The following is a 10,930-nucleotide window of genomic DNA, read 5'->3' as shown; positions in this document are numbered from 1 at the left end:
AAGAGTATTGGCAGTAGGAGGACGTGGAAAATTACTAGCAGCCATGGTTCATATCTCCTCTACACACAACCTCCTCTCTAATCAGTTAGCCGGCTCTGACCGGGGAGATGTATGACAGGATCTGCCGACTGGATCTCTGTGGGGACTCTGAGAGAGAAAGGGAGGCGGGGAGGGACGGGGACCGGGGGGAGGGACGGGGACCGGGGGAGAATGATATAGAGGGACGGAGAGAGAGAATGAGATTGAAGGAGAGAGAGAGAGAGGCAGCACACTTCTCTTGTAGTTTGATTTCCTTTTTAGCTCTTCGGGGCCTGGACAGGCCTTCAGGCTAGAGGCTAAAGCAATGCCTGTTGGAGCCTGGAAGTGGGCCTTTGAAGGCAGTCTGGGCCAGGCGGCGTGCTGTGAAGAACATGGCTGTCTGTTCTTCTGTCCTAGATAACACATACTTCAGATGCTGCCCTGCCCTGAGGAGAGACCGTGATTTTCTCACCGAGAAGGAAGGAGAGGAATGCTCCCTTCTCCTCTGACGTCTCTCATTCCCTCGCCCTCTGTCCCCTGTCCCTTTGTCTTCCTTTCATCTGGATTCCTCACACTGTTGACAACATGTCCGTTAGCGCATCAGCTTGTAATTCTGACTATGTAATACAGACAGGACATGCTGAGATTCATTGCTGGAAACTAGAGTGGAGAGAGCTGTCTAACAAGACGGTTCAGTAAGGCATCTGTGACGCTGTTGTTTTGTCTACACTGTAAGGAAATTATAGGGTTGTGTTATTGTAAGGCCCTGTTTCTTGCACTCTACTGGGCTGTTCTGTGAATGAGAGGATGTGCCTGTTTCTGCACTGAGCTGTACTTTATTTTAGGCTTCCTGACTGAAATGGCTGCCAAAGGGTGGCTGTGCCAAGCAGTCATACACGTAGTGGCCAGTTTATTAGGTACACCCACCGAGTACCAGGTCAGACCCCCCTTTGTCTCCAGAACAGTCTGACTTCTTTGGGCATGGATTCTACATGGTGTGGCGTTGCTCAGTTGGCATAAAGGGACCTAACATGTGCTAGGAAAACATTCCCCACACCATTACACCCCCACCATTAGCCTGTACTGTTGACACCAGGCAGGATGGTGCCATGGACTCATGCTGTTTATGCCAAATCCTGACTCTGCCATCAGCATGATGCAACAGGAACCAGGATTCGTCTGCTGCAATAGCCCATCCGTGACAAGGATCGAAGAGTTGTGCATACCGAGATGCCGTTCTGTTAACTGGCACAATTAGTGCACTTTTCTTAACATTCTCCTTCGACCTCTCTTATCAATGAACTGTTTTCGCCCACAGGACTGCCACTGACTGGATTTATTATTATTATTTTTTCACACCATTCTCGGTAAACCCTAGACAACGTTTAAAAAAAAACAGGAGGGCAGCCGTTTCTGAGATACTGGATCTGGTGCACCTGTCACCAACGATCATACCACGCTCAAAGTCGCTTAGATCTCTCGTTTTGCCCTTCTAATGTTCAATTGAACAGTAACTGAATGCCTCAATGCCTGACTGCCTGCCTTATATAGCATGCCACTGCCACGTGATTCACTGTCTGTAGGAGCGATCAATTTTCGTGAGCAGGGTGTACCTAATAAACGGGCCACTGAGTGTATACAGTAGCTTGTAAGGCAAAGGCCCCTGTTACAATGATTTCATTACTTCAACCTTTGTGTGAATGGGAGGCCAGAGGAGTGAGAGAAAGGCCATTGTTTAGTGCCATGGTAGTATCTCCTTGACTTTGCTTGTTTTTCCCACCACTGTCTTTGGAAGCTCCCTCAGAATAATCTGTCTGGACTGTGGGACTTTTTAGGTGTTTATAAGTACTGCTCTGGGCACACATGTGATTTTATGATGGCTTCTCCTTCCATGTACTCAGAAGTCAGAATGAAAGACAGAAGAGAGGAACCTTGGAATAGACTAAGCTAAACACCAAACTAAACCTTATTAATTAATTACATAATTTACAAGGCCAATACTCAAATCAAATGTTATTTGTCACATGCTTCGTAAACAATGGGTGTAAACTAACAGTGAAATGCTTACATATGGGCCCTTTCCAACAATGCATAGAGAAATAATATACAAATAATAACATGAGGAATAAATACACAATGAGTTACTATAACTTGGCTATACTGTATACACTGGGTATCAGTACCGAGTCGATGTGCAGGGGTATGAGGTAATTGAATATGTACATATAGGTAGGGATAAAGTGACTAGGCAACAGTATATATAATAAACAGTAACAGCAGCGTATATGATGAGTCAAAAGAGTTTGTGCAAGAAGGTTCATTGCAGATAGTCCCGGTAGACCATACCAGACATAGCTCCTAGAATTAGCTCTCTCCCATTGGTTTCTATTTTAAAGACTTACCACAGTATATGACTGATTATAAGCTATAAAACATACTAATTACCCAGACCTTGATTAAATAAACTAAATCTACTTGTAGAATCGCAATGCTTGTCAGTTGTTGAGAACTTGACTTTGAGCCAGTCAGAGAGCACAAACCGTCACGTGGGGGAGATGATAGAACTGACCAAAAAATGTATCATCCCCTTTTCATCAGAATTGTTTTAACTTAAACAATAAAGCTGCATAAGACATATTTCTTTTCTAGAGCAAGTCTTTACATCTTTTGCATCTAGCTAAGGAGTTTTGTGCTTGACGAAGGATGTTTTTGTTAGGTTCAGTTTGATAATGTCCCCCTGCACATTAGTAAGCTTGCTAGCTAATGTTAGCTTGCTAACTGAGCAAGGCAGTCACACCATCCCATTCGTTTCATATGAAGTGTGTAAGTGTAGTACATTGCACACAACACTAAATGCTTTACCAAGCTAGCTATTTAGCTAGTAATTGACTCTACATTATCGCATACTGCCTGTGCCAGTTTGCTTGCAAGCTAATGTGAGCTAAATAGTTTGCATTGCCATTTAGCACAACATAGCTAGCTAACTTACTCCTCGGACTCTCGACAGCTATAGTTAACAGGTAGCTGCTTCATTCAAAAACAAATCCATTGTGATTTAATTAAATAATGTTGCTAGCTATGGTAGTTATCTAGTTGTGACCATCTGGTTAGTGTCGACAAGTGCTTACTACAAATATTAGCTAGCTAGCAACAACATTAGCACAGCTTGCTAGTTAGCTACAGCAGCCACAATCTAAACACACTACTGCCACGTTGTGGTCTGGAGTGTTTCAACTGTTCTCACTGAACAACAAAAAGTGAACTGCTGACAGATTTCTCGGTGTGTCTGACCCTTAACCGCAGTGGCTATTTATAGCCATGTCATACACTTCTTTGAAGTCCAAAATGAACACCAACTGTCCCACTGGATCAATGGCTGTCCAGGTTTGACCATGATGCTGGATGCCTGACCAGGGTCAAATTCAGTAGGGCACACATGCCAGAGCGAAAAACATTATGCATCAGAAAATGAAAGTCCCTTATTGGACCAATTCAGGTAGTACATCCTCGTTTTTAAATGTTTCAAAATGTTTCAAAGCATTTTGTGGCGGCAGGTAGGCTAGTAGTTAGAGCGTTGGGCCAGTAACCGAAAGGTTGCTGGATCAAATCCCTGAGTTGACTAGGTAAAAATATGTCGTTCTGCCCCTGAACAAGGCAGTTAACCCACTGTTCCCCGGGAGGCTGTCATTGTAAATAAGAATTTGTTTTTAACTGTTTTGCCTAGTTAAAGAAAGGTTAAATGTAAAAATTTTAAAAAGTATAATATTCTCCATACTGAACATAAACATGATTTGAATGGAGGACTGATGTGACATTACTTGAGAGAGTGGAAGTGCAGTACACATGATAAGTTAAAATATATTATGTCATGACTGTATGTAACGGTTTTCTAGGTGTGGTGAAGGAGAGTCGGACCAAAATGCAGCGTGTAGATTGCGATCCATGTTTAATCAACAAACGTTAACACGAATCAATACAAAACACTACAAAACAATAAACGTAACGAAAACCGAAACAGCCTATACTTGTGTCAACTAACACAGCGACAGGAACAAAGACACTAAGGACAATCACCCACGACAAACTCAAAGAATATGGCTGCCTAAATATGGTTCCCAATCAGAGACAACGATAAACACCTGCCTCTGATTGAGAACCACTCCAGACAGCCATAGACTTTGCTAGATACCCCACTAAGCTACAATCCCAATACCAACACCAAAACCCCAAGACAAAACACACCACAATACAAAAACCCCATGCCACACCCTGGCCTGACCCAATACATGAAGATAAACATAGCTAGCTACATAGCCGTCTCTGTATCAAAGATAATTGTGTAGTCTAGAGCGATTTTCTAGGTTACCTAGCCAGCTATTGTCGTTCTTTTAACGCAACGTAACGTAATCAACACTGCTAGCTAGCCAGCTAGCCCCCGAATCAACAACGCAGCCACTGCCAGCTAGCCTACAAAGTCAACAACGCAGCCACTGCCAGCTAGCCTACTTCAGCAGTACTGTATCATTTTTTATCATTTTAGTCAATAAGATTCTTGCTACGTAAGCTCAACTTTCTGAACATTCGAGACGTGTAGTCCACTTGTCATTCCAATCTCCTTTGCATTAGCGTAGCCTCTTCTGTAGCCTGTCAACTATGTGTCTGTCTATCCCTGTTCTCTCCTCTCTGCACAGACCATACAAACGTTCCACACCGCGTGGCCGCGGCCACCCTAATCTGGTGGTCCCAGCGCGCACGACCCACGTGGAGTTCCAGGTCTCCGGTAGCCTCTGGAACTGCCGATCTGCGGCCAACAAGGCAGAGTTCATCTCAGCCTATGTCCCCCTCCAGTCCCTCGACTTCTTGGCACTGACGGAAACATGGATCACCACAGATAACACTGCTACTCCTACTGCTCTCTCTTCGTCCGCCCACGTGTTCTCGCACACCCCGAGAGCTTCTGGTCAGCGGGGTGGTGGCACCGGGATCCTCATCTCTCCCAAGTGGTCATTCTCTCTTTCCCCTTACCCATCTGTCTATCGCCTCCTTTGAATTCCATGCTGTCACAGTTACCAGCCCTTTCAAGCTTAACATCCTTATCATTTATCGCCCTCCAGGTTCCCTCGGAGAGTTCATCAATGAGCTTGATGCCTTGATAAGCTCCTTTCCTGAGGACGGCTCACCTCTCACAGTTCTGGGCGACTTTAACCTCCCCACGTCTACCTTTGACTCATTCCTCTCTGCCTCCTTCTTTCCACTCCTCTCCTCTTTTGACCTCTCCCTCTCACCTTCTCCCCCTACTCACAAGGCAGGCAATACGCTCGACCTCATCTTTACTAGATGCTGTTCTTCCACTAACCTCATTGCAACTCCCCTCCAAGTCTCCGACCACTACCTTGTATCCTTTTCCCTCTCGCTCTCATCCAACACTTCCCACACTGCCCCTACTCGGATGGTATCGCGCCGTCCCAACCTTCGCTCTCTCTCCCCCACTACTCTCTCCTCTTCCATCCTATCATCTCTTCCCTCTGCTCAAACCTTCTCCAACCAATCTCCTGATTCTGCCTCCTCAACCCTCCTCTCCTCCCTTTCTGCATCCTTTGACTCTCTATGTCCCCTATCCTCCAGGCCGGCTCGGTCCTCCCCTCCCGCTCCGTGGCTCGACGACTCATTGCGAGCTCACAGAACAGGGCTCCGGGCAGCCGAGCGGAAATGGAGGAAAACTCGCCTCCCTGCGGACCTGGCATCCTTTCACTCCCTCCTCTCTACATTTTCCTCTTCTGTCGCTGCTGCTAAAGCCACTTTCTACCACTCTAAATTCCAAGCATCTGCCTCTAACCCTAGGAAGCTCTTTGCCACCTTCTCCTCCCTCCTGAATCCTCCTCCCCCTCCCCCTCCTCCCTCTCTGCAGATGACTTCGTCAACCATTTTGAAAAGAAGGTCGACGACATCCGATCCTCGTTTGCTAAGTCAAACGACACCGCTGGTTCTGCTCACACTGCCCTACCCTGTGCTCTGACCTCTTTCTCCCTCTCTCTCCAGATGAAATCTCGCGTCTTGTGACGGCCGGCCGCCCAACAACCTGCCCGCTTGACCCTATCCCCTCCTCTCTTCTCCAGACCATTTCCGGAGACCTTCTCCCTTACCTCACCTCGCTCATCAACTCATCCCTGACCGCTGGCTACGTCCCTTCTGTCTTCAAGAGAGCGAGAGTTGCACCCCTTCTGAAAAAACCTACACTCGATCCCTCCGATGTCAACAACTACAGACCAGTATCCCTTCTTTCTTTTCTCTCCAAAACCCTTGAACGTGCCGTCCTTGGCCAGCTCTCCCGCTATCTCTCTCAGAATGACCTTCTTGATCCAAATCAGTCAGGTTTCAAGACTAGTCATTCAACTGAGACTGCTCTTCTCTGTATCACGGAGGCGCTCCGCACTGCTAAAGCTAACTCTCTCTCCTCTGCTCTCATCCTTCTAGACCTATCGGCTGCCTTCGATACTGTGAACCATCAGATCCTCCTCTCCACCCTCTCCGAGTTGGGCATCTCCGGCGCGGCCCACGCTTGGATTGCGTCCTACCTGACAGGTCGCTCCTACCAGGTGGCGTGGCGAGAATCCGTCTCCTCACCACGTGCTCTCACCACTGGTGTCCCCCAGGGCTCTGTTCTAGGCCCTCTCCTATTCTCGCTATACACCAAGTCACTTGGCTCTGTCATAACCTCACATGGTCTCTCCTATCATTGCTATGCAGACGACACACAATTAATCTTCTCCTTTCCCCCTTCTGATGACCAGGTGGCGAATCGCATCTCTGCATGTCTGGCAGACATATCAGTGTGGATGACGGATCACCACCTCAAGCTGAACCTCGGCAAGACGGAGCTGCTCTTCCTCCCGGGAAGGACTGCCCGTTCCATGATCTCGCCATCACGGTTGACAACTCCACTGTGTCCTCCTCCCAGAGCGCTAAGAACCTTGGCGTGATCCTGGACAACACCCTGTCGTTCTCAACTAACATCAAGGCGGTGGCCCGTTCCTGTAGGTTCATGCTCTACAACATCCGCAGAGTACGACCCTGCCTCACACAGGAAGCGGCGCAGGTCCTAATCCAGGCACTTGTCATCTCCCGTCTGGATTACTGCAACTCGCTGTTGGCTGGGCTCCCTGCCTGTGCCATTAAACCCCTACAACTCATCCAGAACGCCGCAGCCCGTCTGGTGTTCAACCTTCCCAAGTTCTCTCACGTCACCCCGCTCCTCCGCTCTCTCCACTGGCTTCCAGTTGAAGCTCGCATCCGCTACAAGACCATGGTGCTTGCCTACGGAGCTGTGAGGGGAACGGCACCTCAGTACCTCCAGGCTCTGATCAGGCCCAACACCCAAACAAGGGCACTGCGTTCATCCACCTCTGGCCTGCTCGCCTCCCTACCACTGAGGAAGTACAGTTCCCGCTCAGCCCAGTCAAAACTGTTCGCTGCTCTGGCCCCCCAATGGTGGAACAAACTCCCTCACGACGCCAGGACAGCGGAGTCAATCACCACCTTCCGGAGACACCTGAAACCCCACCTCTTTAAGGAATACCTAGGATAGGATAAAGTAATCCTTCTCACCCCCCTTAAAATATTTAGATGCACTATTGTAAAGTGGCTGCTCCACTGGATGTCATAAGGTGAATGCACCAATTTGTAAGTCGCTCTGGATAAGGGCGTCTGCTAAATGACTTAAATGTAAATGTAAAATAAACACAAAATACTTCAACCAGGGCGTGACACTGTAGCTGTAAGTGAAACCAGTTGCACTGTAAGATTAAAAGTCACAGCCCTTTTGTTATTGTCAGTCATTATGATTCTCTTCCCTGAAATGTACACCTCTTATCAGTACTTTATGATGCATGATGCAATGCTTGACAAGCTGGGATTTGTCTGCGAGTCATATCAGTGCCTTCTGAAAGTATTCACACCTGTTGACTTTTTCCCACCTTTTGTTGTGTTTCAGCCTGAATTTAAAATGGATTAAATTGAGACGTTGTGCCACTGATCTACACACAATACACCACAATGTCAAAGTGGAATTTCGTTTTTTAATTATTTTTTTAACAAATGAATAAACTAAATAAAGCCGAAATGTCTTGAGTCATTAAGTATTCAAACCCTTTGTTATGGCAAGCCTAAATACGTAAAATTAGAAGTAAAATTTGCTTAGCAAGTTGCATGAACTCTGTGTGCAATAATAGTGTTTAACAAGATTTAGGAATGATTACTCCATCTCTGTACCCCACATATACAATTATCTGTAAGGTCCCTCAGTCGAGTTGTGGATTTCAAGCACAGATTCAACCACAAAGACCAGGTAGGATCTACAATGCCTTACAAAGACGGGCACCTATTGGTAGATGGGTATAAAAAAAAGCAGACACTGAATAATCCCTTTGAACATGGTGAAGTTATTAATTACACTATGAATGGTGTATTATAACACCCAGTCACTACAAAGATACAGGCGTCCTTCAGTTGCCTGAGATTAATGAAATCGCACAGGGATTTCACCATGAGGCCAATGGTGATTTTAATGGCTGTGATACAAGAAAACTGAGGATCAAAAACATTGTATTTGCTTGTCATCGGCAAGGGAGTTATTAGGGGATAAAAATTTACAGTATAGAGATAAGCACAGCCAAAATCCTAGAGGAAAACCTGGTTCAGTCTGCTTTCCAGACACGGAGAGAAATTCACCTTTCTGCAGGACAATAACCTAAAACTCAAGGCCAAATATGCACTTGAGTTCATTGGAGGCTGCTGAAGGGAGGATGGCTCATAATAGTGGCTGGACCAGAGCAAATAGAATGGCATCGAACACAGGGAAACCACCATCCTCCTGCGCTGGATTTGCTTACCAAGACGACATTGAATGTTCCTGAGTGGCCTAGTTACAGTTTTGACATAATCGGCTTGAGAATCTATTGCAATTATTTTTTATTTTATTTTATTTCACCTTTATTTAACCAGGTAGGCTAGTTGAGAACAAGTTCTCATTTACAACTGCGACCTGGCCAAGATAAAGCTTAGCAGTGTGAACAGACAACAACACAGAGTTTCACATGGAGTAAACAATAAACAAGTCAATAACACAGTAGAAAAAAAGAAAAAAAAGAGTCTATATACATTGTGTGCAAAAGGCATGAGGAGGTAGGCGAATAATTACAATTTAGCAGATTAACAGTGATAAACTGGAGTGATAAATGATCAGATGGTCATGTGCAGGTAGAGATACTGGTGTGCAGAAAAGAGCAGAAAAGTAAATAAATAAAAACAGTATGGGGATGAGGTAGGTAAATTGGGTGGGCTATTTACCGATGGACTATGTACAGCTGCAGCGATCGGTTAGCTGCTCAGATAGCAGATGTTTAAAGTTGGTGTTGCCATCGTGACCAGTGAACTGAGATAAGGCGGAGCTTTACCTAGCATGGACTTGTAGATGACCTGGAGCCAGTGGGTCTGGCGACAATTATGTAGCGAGGGCCAGCCGACTAGAGCATACAGGTCGCAGTGGTGGGTAGTATAAGGTGCTTTAGTAACAATATAAACTGCATTCAGTTTGCTGAGTAGAGTATTGGAAGCTATTTTGTAGATGACATCGCCGAAGTCGAGGATCGGTAGGATAGTCAGTTTTACTAGGGTAAGTTTGGCGGCGTGAGTGAAGGAGGCTTTGTTGCGAAATAGAATTCTAGATTTGATTTTGGATTGGAGATGTTTGATATGAGTCTGGAAAGAGAGTTTACAGTCTAGCAAGACGCCTAGGTACTTATAGATGTCCACATATTCTAGGTCCAGGGTGGTGATGCTAGTCGGGCGTGCGGGTGCAGGTAGCGAACGGTTGAAAAGCATGCATTTGGTTTTACTAGCGTTTAAGAGCAGTTGGAGGCCACGGAAGGAGTGTTGTATGGCATTGTAGCTCGTTTGGAGGTTAGATAGCACAGTGTCCAAGGAAGGGCCAGAAGTATACAGAATGGTGTCGTCTGCGTAGAGGTGGATCAGGGAATCGCCCGCAGCAAGAGCAACATCATTGATATATACATAGAAAAGAGTCGGCCCGAGAATTGAACCGTGTGGCACCCCCATAGAGACTGCCAGAGAACCGGACAACATGCCCTCCGATTTGACACACTGAACTCTGTCTGCAAAGTAGTTGGTGAACCAGGCAAGGCAGTCATTAGAAAAACCGAGGCTACTGAGTCTGCCGATAAGAATATGGTGACTTGACAGTAGCTGTTTAGCAATGATCAACAACCAACTTGACAGAGCTAGAAGAGTTTAAAAAAGAATAATGGGCAAATATTGTACAATCTTAGAGACTTACCCAAAAAGACTAATCTCTGCCAAATGTGATTCTAACATGTATTGATTCAGGAGGTTGAATACTTATCAAATTAAGATATATTTGTGTTTTATTTTTCATGAATCTAAAAAATATATATATAATTTTGACATGACAAAGTATTTTGTGTAGATTGTTGGGGGGAAAAAGACTATCCATTTTAATCCCAATTTGTACATTCTTTGGGGTGAAAAGTTAAACGGGTGTGAATACTTTCTGAAGGCGCTATATGTGATCACATTAAATAATTATATATGGCCGATGACGTGTAGTTTTACAATGTTATTCAACATATTCCCCTATGGCATTTTGCAATCTCACATGATGTTCCAATGTTTAACCGGTTAAAAAGTCATTTTCAAAGGTATTCCTCTTCTTTGGTTTTAGACTCCAAAGGGTAACCTTCCAAGTGGAACCTGGCAACAGTGAAAGTGAAACAGATTAATGAAGTCAGAGGTCAAGAGCTGTTAGGTAACACATTTAACACGCTTCCATGGCCCTGGGTGGACTGTTGCACTTCCACATATCAACAGTTAGCATAAC

Source organism: Oncorhynchus nerka, linkage group LG28 (assembly GCF_034236695.1).
Source record: "Oncorhynchus nerka isolate Pitt River linkage group LG28, Oner_Uvic_2.0, whole genome shotgun sequence".
In the NCBI taxonomy this organism is placed as follows: Eukaryota; Metazoa; Chordata; class Actinopteri; order Salmoniformes; family Salmonidae; genus Oncorhynchus; species Oncorhynchus nerka.
The sequence above is the reverse complement of the archived record's forward strand: the minus strand, read 5'-3'. Positions refer to the sequence as shown.